The sequence below is a fragment of the Bos mutus genome, chromosome 14, assembly GCF_027580195.1.
Source record: "Bos mutus isolate GX-2022 chromosome 14, NWIPB_WYAK_1.1, whole genome shotgun sequence".
NCBI lineage: Eukaryota > Metazoa > Chordata > Mammalia > Artiodactyla > Bovidae > Bos > Bos mutus.
Genome location: NC_091630.1, coordinates 50,080,468 through 50,097,110, shown reverse-complemented (window position 1 = coordinate 50,097,110; position 16,643 = coordinate 50,080,468). Strand labels below are relative to the sequence as shown.

General features: G+C 38.6%; 1 protein-coding gene across 2 annotated transcripts in view; it reads left to right on the top strand.

Annotated features, from left to right (window-relative positions):
• Positions 1-16,643, top strand: part of PREX2 (phosphatidylinositol-3,4,5-trisphosphate dependent Rac exchange factor 2) — a 304,496-nt gene that overhangs the window by 55,716 nt on the left and 232,137 nt on the right. The window lies entirely within an intron of this gene.

Here is a 16,643-nt window from a genome sequence, read left to right as displayed (position 1 = left end):
TCCCTTATCCAGGGGATCTTCTCAACCCAGGGATCAAACCCAGGTCATTGCAGGTGGATTCTTTACCAACTGAGCCACCAGGGAAGCCCAGGAATACTGGAGTGGGTAGCCTATTCCTTCTCCAGTGGAACTTCCGGACCCAGGAATCGAACCAGGGTCTCTTGCATTGCAGGCGGATTCTTTACCAGCTGAGCTACCAGGGAAGCCCATTTATGACTTATGAATTATGAAGGAATAGATTTTAATTTAAATTTTGTAACCTAGCCTAATATATTATCTTTATCTTTGTTTAATACTTCTCTTGATGCTATAAAGGGTAAATCACATCTAGAAGAGCTTAGGCAATGTCGAGAATATTAATCTTCTTTTCTATATCTGACCTTTCTCTCTTTTAAATTTTATATCAGAGTATAGCCGATTAACAATGTTGTTATAATTTCAGGTGGACAGAAAAGGTACTCAGCCATACATATGCATGCATCCATTCTCCCCTAAACTTCACTCCTGTACAGGCTGTCACATAACATTGAGTAGAGTTCCCTGTGCTATACAACAGGACCTTGTTGTAAACCTGATTTTTCTGAAGGTATTTTCAGATTGCCTGACACCTTACTTCTTCAGTCTTTGTGATTCTTGTCCGTACCCAGATCGAGTGGCAGCTCCTGGAAGTCAAAGCTGTGGTTTAGCCTTGCTTTCATACATTGTTCAAGTTTTATGAACACCGTGTTCTAAGTCCTCTCAAGGATTACGGGGATCAGCTGTAGTCTATATTAACACCTTATAGTTTAACCTTTTTTTAAATATAAATTTATTTATTTTAGTTGGAGGCTAATTACTTTACAATATTGTATTGGTTTTGCCATACATTGACATGAATCCACCACAGGGGTACATGTGTTCCCCATCCTGAACCCCCTTAATCTTGAATTGATTTTTTTCTACCTTCTACTGTTTGTTAATCTTTACATTTCTGGAATGTTTGGAAAATGTGAATAGAGAGATTGACATGAACCACATTTGAGGGCTAACCTGAGTAGAAAAGATCCAGTTAATTTGACAGTATGGAATATGTGTGTATATATGTGTGTGTATATATATATATATATATATATAATCCCATGTGTGTATGTGTATATGTATGTGTGTGTATATATATATATATATATATATATATATATATATATAAAATTCCCGACAAGTGTCCTGAGTTATTTATTTTAGAGTCAAGGAATTCTTCCAAAGTTAACGTTAGTTGGATTTGTTCACTGTTAATAGAGGAGCCGAGAGGCATTATCCTCTAGTTCTGTTCTCTCTGGTATTACTTAAAACACTAGTAGAAGAACAATACAAGTGAAATTATTCCACAAAACAGAAATAGACATAGAAAATAAGCTTATGGTTACCAAAAGGGGAAGGGGTAGGAGGGGTAAATTAGGAATTTGGGATTAACAGGTACATATTGCTACATGGAAAATAGATAAGCAACAAGGACCTACTGCATAGCACAAGGAACTATATTCAGTATCTTGTAATAACCTCTAGTGGAAAAGAATCTGAAATATGAACCTAATATATGTGTATGTATAACTGAATCACTTTGCTATATACCTGAATAATTTAAATCAATTATGCATGCACATTCAGTAGCTTAAATCCTGTCTGGCTCTTTGCGACACCATAGACAATACCCTGCCCAGGCTACTTTGTCCATGGGATTCTCCATGTCCATGGGAGTGGGTTTCCATGCCCTCCTCCAGGGGATCTTCCCGACCCAGGGACTGAACCCACGTGTCTTATGTCTCCTTCATTGGCAGGCGGTCTTTACCACTGGCGCCACCAGGGAAGCCCAAGTCAATTATACTTCAATAAAAAACAAACTGAAAGCAAAAACATGGTAAAAGTAAGAGAACTGTGGCTGTTGTAGTGTTCATAGCAGAAATGCTGGCTAACAATTATTTGGTCCTAATTATGCACTAGCACAGTGCCAAGTGCCTGCAAAAATGACCTGTGAATTCTCATCTCCCTGGAAGATAGATATTGTTATTATTAATCTGATTTTTTTAGTGAGACTTAGAAACTGAGACTTGGAGTCTTTGGCTTCATAAATGCTAACCTTAGGGCTGAATTCTACCCCTGGGAGACATCTGTATAGGTGTATGGGTAGCTGTTTGTAGGTGTGTGGGGGTGGGATATGAAAGTAAATTTTGCAGGGGTTCAAAGCAGCTGGCCATAAATGTTGTTACTGTCATTTAATTGCTAAGTCAAGTCCCCCCTCTTTTGTAACCCCATGTACTAAAGCCTACCAGCCTCCTCTGTCCATGGATTTCCCAGATAAGAATACTGGAGTGGGTTGCCATTTCCTTCTCTTGGGGATCTTCCCCACTCAGGGATCTTTACCACTGAGCCACCTAGAAAGCATTGGGTGTTTCTTAATCTTATTTACTTTATTTAGCTGATTTCTCCTTAAAATGTGGTATATCCCTGACTATTCCGGAGACATCAATCACCCCAAACAATACAAGGAACACAAGATCATGATGAATAAGTGGTACTGAGAGTGTCTAAGCCAAGAGGCGTTTATTGCCAAAAAAAGGTCACTGTATTTAAAAAAAAATTAATAGTTTAAAATAAAGGAATTAGAGTTTTTTTTAGTCTTAGAGAAAACCAGCTGTAGACATGGTTTGCAGAGTCATAGAAACTATCACTTCAGAGAATTAGTGTCTAACTTGATCGTGAATTCGTTGGAAAACTAGGTGTTAAGTAAATAGGCACCAGTTTTCTCAGTTTTTTTATTTAAGGCTTTTAGAGCTCTCTTATCTTGGGAGTTCATTTTCAGTCAAATACTTTAAGATCAAAGTTCTAAGTTCTAAAACTTAGAACTCTGAAATGATGAGTATTAAAAAATTTATCAGCGGGAGAAGGTGAGGGTGGGGTGGTTTGAGAGAATAGCATTGAAACATGTACATTACCATATGTAAAATAGATGACCGGTGCAAGTTCCATGCATGAAGCAGGGCACCAAAGCCATGCTCTGCGACAGTGCAGAGGAAGGGGGTGGGGATGGAGGAGGGAAGGGGTTCAAGATGGGGGAGGGACACATGTATACCTGAGGCCGATTCATGATGATGTATGGCAAAAATCGCCACAATATTTAAAAGTAATTATTCTCCAATTAAAATAAAGAAATTAATTAAAAAATAAAATTTAAAAAGAAGTTAAATGTAACCAATCAAAAATATTTATTGAATTTCCTTAATTTAAAAATTAAAAATTCAAGTGCATGAGTAAGCATACTATGAATATCTAATTATAGATTTTCTGGAAACATACAACAACAACAAACTTTAATTATGAGCTACTAAAAAGTCATGTATGATTTTGTGTGGATCTTATGGCAAAGATACTAATATTGTGTGATATTTTTTGAAGTAAATGTGCAGACATTTATTCTGCTAAAAAACAAAAAAAATATATCAGATCCAAAAGGGCTGTGGCAAAGCCTCAAGATCATGGACTGGAAAGTGAAATGGTTATGGAGATTTCTAAGTCACAGACGTGAGTGAAATGGATTTTTGTGTAAAAATGGTAACAACGTTGGGCTTCCCAGGGGTACTAGTGGTAAAGAACCCGCCTGCCAATGCAGGAGTTGTAAGAGCTATGAGTTCAAACCCTGGGTCAGAAAGATCCCCTGGAGGAGGGCATGGAGACTCACTACAGTATTCTTGCCTGGAGAGTCCCATTTTCAGAGGAACCTGGTGGGCTACAGTCCGTGGGGTCACAAAGAGTCTGAGAGGACTGAAGGGACTCAGCACACACAGCAGGGATAGAAAGAGTGGTGGTGACTGAAGCACATGAAAACTTGCGGCTGCTTTTGTTCCAGCCCATTGCAACCATTTAGGAATGTGAACCCTTTGTTGATTTTTCCTTTGTGTTTGAAGAGAGACTGTAGTTACTTTTATGTGAATGCTCTTATTTTTTTAAAATGTTATCAGTTGAATCAATGTTTTAGTCACTCTGTGCTGTGTTTAAAATACCTCTACTGTAAGAAAATATCTCTGTTGCTCTCAACCTTTGCAGTAGACCAACTCCTTTTCTTAGGTCAGTGGAAGTTAAATATTCAAGAAAGATACCTTCAGTATACCTACTTTTACAGGCTGAGCTATGAAATGAGATGGTTGGAATCAAAATCCAACAAAAGATAAGAAAAAGTTAAACAGTAACTTAAAAGACACTTGAGAAAAGATTGTATTTTAGTTTTTACTCTAACTACCTCAACAAATTTCCAAAATTTTCACTTTTAAATAATTTTATACATGATTGTAGTTGTGTTGAGAATAGTTCTCTTTTCTTTTTCATCTGTTGTCCTTTGACTTTCCAGCCACTTAGCTATTAAACATCTTTAAAAATCATGTGTCTTGTGTGTAGTTAGTGCACTGATCACCTGCTGACAAAGATAAATTCTTCCTCAAAAATTCCCGAGGATCACAGTTAATCATGCTGCCTTTTGGGGTGCTGAAGGCAAATAGAAGACACCAAATAATGTTATAATTATACTTAAATCCTGGGAAAGTTTCAGCCAAAGCAGTTTAAAAGATCTAGATAGTATGATGAAAAACTGACTTTCCTTAGGCTCTCAGATAATGGTGATGTTCACTTTGAATTCATAGTTGTTCTGAAAGAGAGTGAAACATTGTTTGATTGGGAAATTGAGCAGGTTTTAAAAGGTCCTCAATATCTATGACACAACAAATCCTTTTGTGTCTGAATTATAAGAAAACAACATTCAAAAGGCTTTCACTAGGAATCATGATACACTATTTAGGTACCACTGTGATTTCTTTAGGCACTTGAGTAAATCCAGGTGTGACATATAAAACATATATATATATATTTGATGGTTTGTAGAGTGCTAGGTCGGAGAAGGCAATGGCACCCCACTCCAGTACTCTTGCCTGGAAAATCCCATGGATGGAGGAGCCTGGTAGGCTGCGGTCCATGGGATCGCAAAATGTCGGACACGACTGAGCGACTTCACTTTCACTTTTCACTTTCATGCATTGGAGAAGGAAATGGCAACCCACTCCAGTGTTCTTGCCTGGAGAATCCCAGTGACTGGGGAGCCTGGTGGGCTGCCATCTATGGGGTCGCACAGAGTCGGACACGACTGAAGCGACTTAGCAGCAGCAGCAGAGTGCTAGGTGGGCTTCCCAGGTGGCACTAGTGGTAAAGAATCTGCCTGCCAATTCAGGAGACTCAAGAGATGCTGGTTTTCTCCTTGGGTCAGGAAGATTCCCTGGAGGAGGGCATGGCAACCCACTCCAGTGTTCTTGCCTGGAGAATGCCATAGACAGAGAAGTCTGCTGGGCTACAGTCCATGGGATTGCAAAGAGTCAGACACAGTTGAGCGACTTAGCATACACAGTGGCTGTACCATTTTGCATTCCCACCGGCACTGAATGAGAATTCCTGATTGCTCCACATTCTCACCAGCCTTTGGTGTTGTCAATATTTTGGATTTTGCCCTTCCTATAAGTGTGTAGAGGTATCTTGTTGTTTTGATTTTCAGTTGCCAAATAACATAAGATTTGATCAACTTTTCATATCCTTATTTGTCACCTACATATCTGCTTTGGTGAGGTGTCTGTTCAGTACTTTTGCCCATTTTAAATATCAGGCTATTCATTTTTTGTCGAGTTTTAAGAGTTCTTTGTATTTGTTGAGTAACAGTCTTTTATCATAAAATGGTAAGAGAAGACATCCTTTGTTGTTCCTGATCTCAGTGGGAAAGCTTCTTGTTGCTTCTTTTAAAAATTTAATCTTCTCTATCTATTGTAGTGCCTGCCTGCGCAGTCCTGTCTAACTCTTTGAGACCCCATGGACTGTAGCCCACCTGGCAGCTCTGTCCTTGGAGTTTTCCAGGCAAGAATACTGAATTTCCTTCTCCAGGACATCTTCCCAACTCAGGGATTAAACCCAAGTCTCTTTTGCCTCCTGAATTGGTAGGAGGATTCTTTACCACTGAGCCACCTGGGAAGCCCCTTTATTGTGGTATAGTTGACTTAAAATATTACATTAGTTTCAGGTGTACAACGTAATGATTCAGAATTTTTATGTATTACACACCATCCAAAGTTATCATAAGAAATTGATTATCCCCATGCAGAGTACATCATGAGAAACGCTGGACTGGAAGAAACACAAGCTGGAATCAAGATTGCCAGGAGAAATATCAATAACCTCAGATATGCAGATGACACCACTCTTATGGCAGAAAGTGAAGAGGAACTCAAAAGCCTCTTGATGAAAGTGAAAGAGGAGAGTGAAAAAGTTGGCTTAAAGCTCAACATTCAGAAAACAAAGATCATGGCATCCGGTCCCACCACTTCATGGGAAATAGATGGGGAAACAGTGTCAGACTTTATTTTTGGGGGCTCCAAAATCACTGCAGATGGTGACTGCAGCCATGAAATTAAAAGACGCTTACTCCTTGGAAGGAAAGTTATGTCCAACCTAGATAGCATATTCAAAAGCAGAGACATTACTTTGCCAACAAAGGTCCATCTAGTCAAGGCTATGGTTTTTCCTGTGGTCATGTATGGATGTGAGAGTTGGACTGTGAAGAAGGCTGAGTGCCGAAGAATTGATGCTTTTGAACTGTGGTGTTGGAGAAGACTCTTGAGAGTCCCTTGGACTGCAAGGAGATCCAACCAGTCCATTCTGAAGGAGATCAGCCCTGGGATTTCTTTGGAAGGAATGATGCTAAAGCTGAAACTCCAGTACTTTGGCCACCTCATGCGAAGAATTGACTCATTGGAAAAGACTCTGATGCTGGGAGGGATTGCGGGCAGGAGGAGAAGGGGATGACAGAGGATGAGATGGCTGGATGGCATCACTGACTCAACGGACGTGAGTCTGAGTGAACTCCGGGAGTTGGTGATGGACAGGCAGGCCTGGCGTGCTGCGATTCATGGGGTCGCAAAGAGTTGGACATGACTGAGTGACTGAACTGAACTGAACTAAACTGATGCTGTACATTATGTCCCTGTGACTTATTTATTATTTAGTTCCTTTTAAGAGTCAGACACGACTGAAGCAACTTAGCATTAGCAATCCTCTTCACCTGTCTTGCCTCTTCCCCACTCCACTCCCCTCTGTATCTGTGAGTCCTTTTCTGTTTTATTTGCTTGCTTTTAGAGAAAGCTTCCAGAGAAGGCAATGGCACCCCACTCCAGTACTCTTGCCTGGAAAGTCCCATGGACAGAGGAGCCTGGTGGGCTGCAGTCCATGGGGTCGCTAAGAGTCAGACACGACTGAGTGACTTCCCTTTCACTTTTCACTTTCATGCATTGGAGAAGGAAATGGCAACCCACTCCAGTGTTCTTGCCTGGAGAATCCCAGGGATGGGGGAGCCTGCCATCTATGGGGTAGCACAGAGTTGGACACGACTGAAGCAACTTAGCAGCAGCAGCAGAGAAAGCTTCTAGTTTCTCACCATTATGTATAACACTGGCTCTAAGTTTTTAAATACAAACTGTGGAAAATAATTCAAGAGGTGGGAATACCAGACCACCTTACCTGCCTTCTGAGAAATCTGTATGCAGATCAGGAAGCAACAAGTTAGAACTGGACATGGAATAGCAGACTGGTTCCAAATAGGAAAAGAAGTATGTCAAGGCTGTATATTGTCACCCTGCTTATTTAACTTCTATGCAGAGTACATCATGCAAAATGCCAGACTGAATGAAGCACAAGCTGGAATCAAGATTGCCAGGAGAAATATCAATAACCTCAGATATGCAGATGACACCACCCTTATGGCAGAAAGCGAAGAATAACTAAAGAGCCTCTTGATGAAAGTGAAAGAGGAGAGTGAAAAAATTTGCTTAAAACTCAACATTCAGAAAACTAAGATCATGGCATCCAGTCCCATCAGTTCAGTTCAGTCACTCAGTCATGTCCGACTCTTTGCGACCCCATGAGCTTCAGCATGCCAGGCCTCTCTGTCCAACACCAACTCCCAGAGCCTACCCAAACTCATGTCCATTGAGTCGATGATGCCAACCAACCATCTCATCCTTTGTCGTCCCCTTCTCCTCCTGCCTTCAGTCTTTCCCAGCATCAGGGTCTTTTGAAATGAATCAGCTCTTCGCACCAGGTGGCCAAAGTCTTGGAGCTTCAGCTTCAACATCAGACCTTCCAATGAACACCCAGGACTGATCTCCTTTAGGATGGACTGGTTGGATATCCTTCCTGTCCAAGGGACTCTCAAGAGTCTTCTCCAACACCACAGTTCAAAAGCATCAAAACTTCTGTGCTCAGTTTTCTTTATAGTCCAACTCTCACATCCATACACGACTACTGGAAAAACCATAGCTTTGACTAGATGGATCTTTGTTGGCAAAGTAATGTCTCTGCTTTTTAATATGCTGTCTAGGTTGGTCATAGCTTTTGTTCCAAGGAGTAAGCGTCCTTTAATTTCATGGCTGCAATCACTATCTGCGGTGATTTGGGAGCTCAAAAAAATTAAGTCAGCCACTGTTTCCACTGTTTCCCCATCTATTTGCCATGTATGGATATGAGAGTTGGACTATAAAGAAAGCTGAGTGCAGAAGAAGTGATGCTTTTGAACTGTGGTGTTGGAGAAGACTCTTGAGAGTCCCTTGGACTGCAAGGAGATCTAACCAGTCCATCCTAAAGGAAATCAGTCCTGAGTATTCATTGAAAGGACTGATTCTGAAGCTGAAACTCCAATACTTTGGCCACCTGATGCGAAGAACTGACTCATAGGAAAAGACCCTGGTGCTAGGAAGGATTGAAGGTGAGAGGAGAAGGGGACAACAGAGGATCAGATGGTTGGATGACATCATCAACTCGATGGACACAAGTTTGAGCAAGCTCTGGGAGTTGGTGATAGATGGGGAGGCCTGGCGTGCTGCAGTCCACGGGGTTGCAGAGAGTCAGACATAACTGATCGACTGAACTGAACTGAAGGTTTTAAAAGACTTTTTATAATGTTGAGGACATTCTCCTTTATTCTTAGTTTGCCAAGAGCAATTTTTGTGAATGGCTGTTAGATTTTGTCAGCCTCCTCTCATGCATCTGTTGATAGGATTATGTGATTTTTCTTCTTATACTATTGATGGCTTACATTAATTGATTTTCAATGTTGAACCAACTTTGCATACCTGGAATACTCCCATTTTTCCAATGGTTTATAGTTTTTTTTATACACTTTGGATTTTATTTGTTAAAATTTTGTTTAGGATTGTTGCATCTAGTTTATGAGTGATATTGGTGTCGTTTTCCTGTGAGATCTTTGTCTGATCTTGCTATTAGGAATGCTGACCTCACAGAACAAGTTAGGAGGTATTTCCTCTACTTCCGTCTTCTGGGAGAGACTCGGAAGAATTGATGTAATTCTTCCTTTAACTGTTTGATAGAATTCACCAGTGAACTTGTTCGGTCTGATGCTTTGTATTTTAGAAGGTTTATAAATATTGATTCAGTTCCTTTTATAGATAAAGTCCTACTCAAATTGTATTTCTTTTTGTGTGAATTTTGGCAGGTCATGTCTGTCAAGGTATTGATCCATTTCATTTAAGTTATCGTTTGCAGTCGTAACATTTTTCATAATATTCCTTTATTATCCTTTTAATGTCCATGCAGTCTCTGTTGATGTCCTGTTTTTCATTTGTTATTAGCTTTATTTATTTTTGCAAAGAACCAGCTTTTGGTTTTGTTGAGTTTTGGTGTTGATTTTATGTTTAAAATTTTTCTGATTTCTTCTCTAATTTTTATTATATTTTTTCCCCCTTTTGCTGACTGGATTGTTTGCTCTTCTTTCCTAAGTGAAAGCTTAGATTATTGATTTAAATATTTTGTAATGTATGCTTTCAATGCTATAAACTTACCTCTGAGTTCTTCTTTTGCTGCTTCTTAGAAATTTTGGTGAGTTGTATTTTCATTTTCTTCAAAATATTTTATATCTCCTGAAATTTCTTACTTGACCCATGTGTTATCTAGAAGTGTATTGTTTAATATCCATGCATTTTGGGGTTTTCTAACTATCTATTATTGATTTTTAGTTTAATTAATTCCATTGTGGTCAGATATTGTATGATATCTATGTTTTTAGATGTGTTACAATGTGTTTTATTGCCCAGAATATGGTCTCTTTTGGTGAGTTTTCCAGGTGAGCTTGAGAAGAATGTACTTTCTGCCGTTGTTCAGTTCAGTTCAGTTTCAGATCAGTTGCTCAGTCATGTCCGACTCTTTGCAACCCCATAGACTGCAGCATACCAGGCTTCCCTGTTCATCACCAACTCCCAGAGTTTGCTCAAACTCATGTCCATCGAATCGGTGATGCCATCCAGCTGTCTCCTCCTCTGTTGTCCCCTTCTCCTCCTGCCTTCAATCTTTCCCAGCATCAGGGTCTTTTCCAGTGGGTCAGCTCTTCGCATCAGATGGCCAAAGTATTGGAATTTCAGCTTCAGCATCAGTCCTTCCAATGAACATTCAGGACTGATTTCCTTTAGGATTGAATGGTTGGATCTTCTTGCAGTCCAAGGGACTCTCAAGAGTCTTCTCCAACACCATAGTTTGAAAGCATCAGTTTTTCGGCTCAGCCTTCTATAAAGAAGTTGGAGCGTAAGGTCCAACTCTCCCATCCATACATGACTACTGGAAAAAAACCACAGCTTTGACTATATGGACCTTTGTTGGCAAAGTAATGTCTCTGCTTTTTAATATGCTGTCTAGGTTGGTGATAGCTGTTGTTGGATATAGTTATTTTATATCCAGCCAAGTGATAATGTTGTTGAGTTCAGTTATATACTTACTGATTTTCTGCCTACTAGATATTTCCACTTCTGATTAAATGTTAAGTCTCCAACAATGACTGTGGACTCGTTTATTGTTCGTGGCAGTTCTATCATTTTTTGTCTCATGTATTTAGATGCTCTTGTTAGATACGTACAGGTTAAGCATTGTTATGTCTTCTTGGAGAATTGATTATCTTTGAGAACTCTTCTTGCTTTTGAGGTCTGCTCTGTCAGAAAATAATATGGCTTCTCCCACTTTATTTTGATTAATGTTAGCATGGTATATATTGCTCTCAGTCTATGTGTGTTTTTATATTTATCATGGGTTTCTTTTAGATAACATATAGTTGGATCTTGTTTTTTTGATCCACGCAATAAAATGTGTTAATTGGAAAATATACATAACTCTCGGTGAATTGCTATTAAAAAATCTACAACAGCAAGCATGGATAAAAGGCCCTTCATATTGCAGGATAGATCAATGGGTTTTAACAAAGCAGAGTACAAGAAGTTCACTGATATGATGTCATATTCCACATCATGACGACCTTCAAGAAACTATCACTTACTGTATTTTGATGTTGTTTTAAAGAAGAATATTCACAGTGCACTGAAAATGTTCTAGAAATGAACATATTTTTTCCTTTTCCAACTCTGATTGAAATGTTTCCAGGGATTCCCTGGTAAAGAATCCACCTACCAATGCAGGAGACACAGGTTCCATCCCTGATCTGGGAGGATCCCACATGTTGTGGAGCTGCTAAGCCTGTGTGCCACAACTACTGAGCCTGATTCCTAGAGCCTGGGATCTGAAACTTCTGAGCCCACATTATGCAACTGCTGAAGCCTGAGTTCCCTCGAGCCCATGTTGTGCAACGATAGAAGCCCATACACTGCAACTAGAGAGTAGCCCCCGCTCGTGGAAAGTAGAGAAAAACCTGCACAGCAACAAAGACTCAGCCCAGCCAAAAGTGAAGATAAATAAATACATTTAAAAAATAAAATGTTTCCAAACAACGTGTCACAACACATTGAAGCATATGAGAATCCAGATGTCTTCTATTAAGCCAGACATTAAAGAAATTTGCATTCCTATGAAACAGTACCATACTTCTCACTGAAATTTTTTAGGAAAAGATAACTGTTTTTCTTAAAAGTATGTTAGATATGTTAACATATAATTGGTTTATAATTGTTAATTTAAAATAAATTTATACATGATTTTCTGGATAAGAAATAATAAAATTTTTCTTAGTTTTAGTTTCTAACATATTAAATATTGATAGATATGTTACACAAATAAAAGCTCTTTGCAGTTCTCCATCATTTTTAAGAATGTATAGGAGTCCAGAGGCTCAACCATTTAAGAATCACTGCTGAAAACAATGCCTGGCATGCAAATTAAATACAATATTGTAGCATTTTGGCTAGTAGTTAATAGTTATAATACATGCATGATATGTATTTAAATTTACAGATATTAACACCACAATATGCATGTCTGTTACTTTTTTCCACGGTAAAGGAAGGAGTCCTACTTCAAAATTGGAATCAGTGGGTCTTCAGGCAAAAATGAGATCCAGTGGAGTGGAAAATTTATGAAGGGTTCACCAAAGTATATTAAGGGAACATAAAATGTAACTCGGATGAATTGAGCTGGTATTTTCTAGCTTAAAAAAACATATACGCTTCTTTGGTTCAAATCCACCTCCTTTTCTCAGCAAAACTTTAAATACCTTTAAACCTCTGGGGCTACCAACTCCATTTTCTTATTCTCCATTTATCCTGTACCCATTCCTTTGGTTGCGCCATGGTCAAGATCACCAGTGACCCACCTTGTGTTGTCAAGTCACATATCTGTTCGTACTTAGCAGAATTCTCTGCACTGTTAAAGCAATTGACCACTTCTTCTTTCCTGAAACTCTCTCTCTATTGGCTTTTGTGACACCGCACTCTTCTGATTTTGCTCCTGCTTTCCTGGCTTCTTTGGTTTCTCTTCTTTTACTTGACTTGTAAATGTTAAAATGCTCTCAAGGTTCCGTTCTGGGGCCTTTTTCCTTCTCTGCCTACGTATTTTCTCCAATGAATAGGAGCCAGCTGTCTCTTCTCTCTTCCTTGAGTTATGAAGACTGTCCCTGAGTTACATCTTCCTGCCAGTAGCACTCAACCCTTTAACTTTAGCTTCAATCTCCCTTTAGAAAAAAGATCAGTACAGCTGACTCCCTACTTGAGACTTCTACATCGGTGTCCAGTAGGCATCTCAAACTCAACATGGCTAGAACAAACTCTGATTCTCCCACTCCAACAACTACTCCCCCTTCTGACTTCTCTGTTCCAATTAAATGGTGCCACGGTCAACCAGGAGTTCAAAGCAAACTCCACTGGCAAGCCTTTTTCTTTTCTTGAAAAAAAAAAATTACTTGGCTGTGTTGGATCTTAGTTGCAGCATGTAGAATCTAGTTTCCTGACCAGTGATCGAACCTGGGCCCCTGCATTGGGAGAGTGTGGAGTCTTAGTCACTGGACCACCAGGGAAGTCCCAAGCCCTTTTCATTTATTTAGAGTTTTGTCTTTCTCTCAGGAAGACAAAACAAAACACTATCTTCCAAAAACTTTTGATGTTGTAATCTTAAGTTAAAGAGGTAAAGGAAATACTTGGTCTTATTTTTTCCACCTATTTTCATTAAATGAAAATACGTTTTCCCTGCAGTGGCACAGCTGCTCTTTAAATTTTCCCTTTTCACCTTCATATGTAAAATTTATACATCTCTATTCATATTGAATAGCCACAATTCAAGGTGACAGGTTAATGCTAAGATCATTCTGAATGCAGAATATTTATAGGAGTAATAAGGTTTAATGCTTATATGATATGAAACTCAAATTGGCATCAGGTATCTGGAATTAAAAGTGTGAACTGTTAAAAATCTGTGTGACTTTGGAGGGTGGTTTGTGTGTGCGTTACTGATGAAAAGAGGGAGAAAGACAAAAAGAGAAAGATTATAATTTAGTACACTGAAATGATAAGATAAGCAAATGCATTCTGAGATAAAACTCATTATGGACTTTACTTTTGAGCTGGTAGTGGCCCAGATGGACAGACAGGGATGAAGCTGGCATCTCCCTATTATATCTGAATGAGTTTTCTTCCTTCTTTTGATGATGTGGTAGCAAATTTGTGACTTCTTTAGCTTTCTTTAACTAATGTATGGCATTTAATATATTTTACCAAACTTGTTGAGAGGAAAGCAATGTGAAGCAAATTGAAGAGAAGATGAGGCATTCTGAAACTCTTCAAGTCTTATACACATTGAAAAGTTTGAGGACCACTGGCATTAAAGCCATTTTCTGGTCCTTATTTTCCTTATATTTGTATCAGATTGAAGATGATCTAATTCCGATGAGATTCTGAATCGGTGAGAATGAATGAATAGAGAGATAAAACAACATACTAAATCTCATGTATTTTTGTGACTAGAATATTAATGCTGCCTTGATTGACAGGAGAATGATGAAATACCCCAATTACCAAAGTTTGAAAGGACTCTATAGATTCTGGTTATTAAAGTTTGATGCTGTAAACACATCATTTATCTTCAGAAAGGAAGACTGACACATTTTGTAGAAAATGTCAGTTTTCATGAATTTGCCCTCTCAAGCAAGCATCTAAATTCTGCCTTCACTGCTATATAAGATGAGGCTCTTGGGAAACATAAATGCTTGGTTAGAAATGCTAAGAAGTTCCAGGTTTTGTTTCACATGCAGTTAAACAAAAAGTTCCATATTGTCACGGAGGATAAGAAGATAAAATGTCAGATAAAGATAGAGTTTACTTTATTAGGTTGTATGTTTCCTTTTGCCTCATAGTTTGATTCATTGTCACTACTCCTTTCTTTAGTTTGCTGGTTTCAGAATGTGACTGAGTTTAGTTTATGATGATAAGATTTATAAATGTAGAGGTGAAGTTTAAGTTTTGCTTGCACGAGAGGTTCTGTTTCCTACGTGGCCAATATGAAATGTAAACTCGGCGGTCAGAGCATCATGCTGTTTCATGACTAAATGGGAAGAGCTAAGGAGCATTTTTGATAAAGATATTGTTGAAAAAAAACTAAAATTGAAAATTAGGTTAACACTAATTAAAATGGGTATTAAAGCCAGAAAATTTGAAAATCTCTATCCATTGCCAATTATACCTAACTTTAGATAATATTTCAAAAGATTGTATTACAGATTTCTAATAAGAAAGTTAAGGTGTCATCCAATACTTTCTTATTCATTTTATTTAATTCAGCTGAATTCTTACATTGAGATGAGGCTGTTAGTACTGATGTGGCTTTAAAGTTATGGAATCTGAAACGTGAACCCACTGAATCAGGAATCAAGATGGTGCTGAAGCTAAAGCTAGGAGTGAGATCCTGCAGTTCAGTTGTTTTGTTTCTTTTAGATGGTTTTGTTTTTCTCTTTACACAAGTTCTACAAAAGTTTAACATGCACACAGCCAGATATTCTGAAAATAAGAAAGTGTACAAAGGTCACTTTCCTACCACCTGGAAGTAATCACTGTTTGCATTTTAGTGTGTGCCACGTATTTTTCTTAGTATGAATGCACTCTGACATTATACATGTGTACACATATATGTGTGTATATATACACATATGCATATATATGTAAAAGTGTGTATGTATGTGTGCATCCAGTATGCTTAGTCGTATTTCCACCAAACAATAGTTTACAGACCTCTTTTTTAGACAGACATATGTATATATACTTTTCATCTCATTCCATTTCTGATTACACTTTTTCCCAGTATTCTGTAGTTTGCTTGTACCATAATATATTAAATGATCCCCTTAATGATGAGCTTTTAAGTTGTTTCCCCTGTTTTTGCTTCTATAATCAATACATTGAAACCCCTTGTCTGAAAATTTTCTTAGGATAAATTTCAAGAGATAGAATTGCTGGGTTAAAGGAAACGCCCACTTAGAAATCTGAGATTTATACTAAGTTGTCCTCAGAAGTGTTGTGTCATTTTGTATTGTTATTAGCAATGTCTTGAGGGTGATGATTTTGGAATATTATGAACAATCCTTTGTTTTGTTAATCTTTTAAATCTTGGTAAATATGGGATTCCCTGGTGGCTCAGACAGTAAAGAGTCTGAGAGAGAGAGAGTCTCTCTCTGCGGGAGACTTGGTTTTGATCCCTGGGTTGGAAAGATCCCCTGGAGAAGGGAATGGTAATCCACTCTGGTATTCTTGCCTGGAAAATTCCGTAGACAGAGGAGCCTTGCATGCTGCAGACATTCTTACAGTAATTTTCATTTGTTTGGTGGAGTATCTCCAGGTTCCTTCCAGCTTCTGTGTGCCCTGACTTAACAGGCAGTGGCTGGAGCTCTTAGGACAGATAAAGGAAGGAATGATCTCCCCTGGTCTTTAAGTAGTTAATGGACCTTGTTTTGAGGACCCAGACCAGATTTGCTGGATGGAAAATCATTTTTTTCCTTCTAAACATTTGTAAGGCCCAGTATAAATAACTCTTTTTTTTTTCTTTGTAAAAATAATAGCTTATTTCATCACGGGCTTAATGACCACCAGGAAGAGTCTAGATCTTTGAAATACTAATGAACTTATTTGCCTACCATAGGGCTTTAGAGAGCTCTGAACCTGATCCCAGAAATACAAAAACTCAAGGCAGGCAGGAGAGGATGGGGAATTCTTCCGTTCCTTCTTGAAAGTCTCTTTTTCTTTCTCCCTTCCTTCCTCACTCCCTCAATCTCTCTCACTTGTAAAGGGATCCCTTTAGAATTTCTGGCCCTTTTGTTGTTA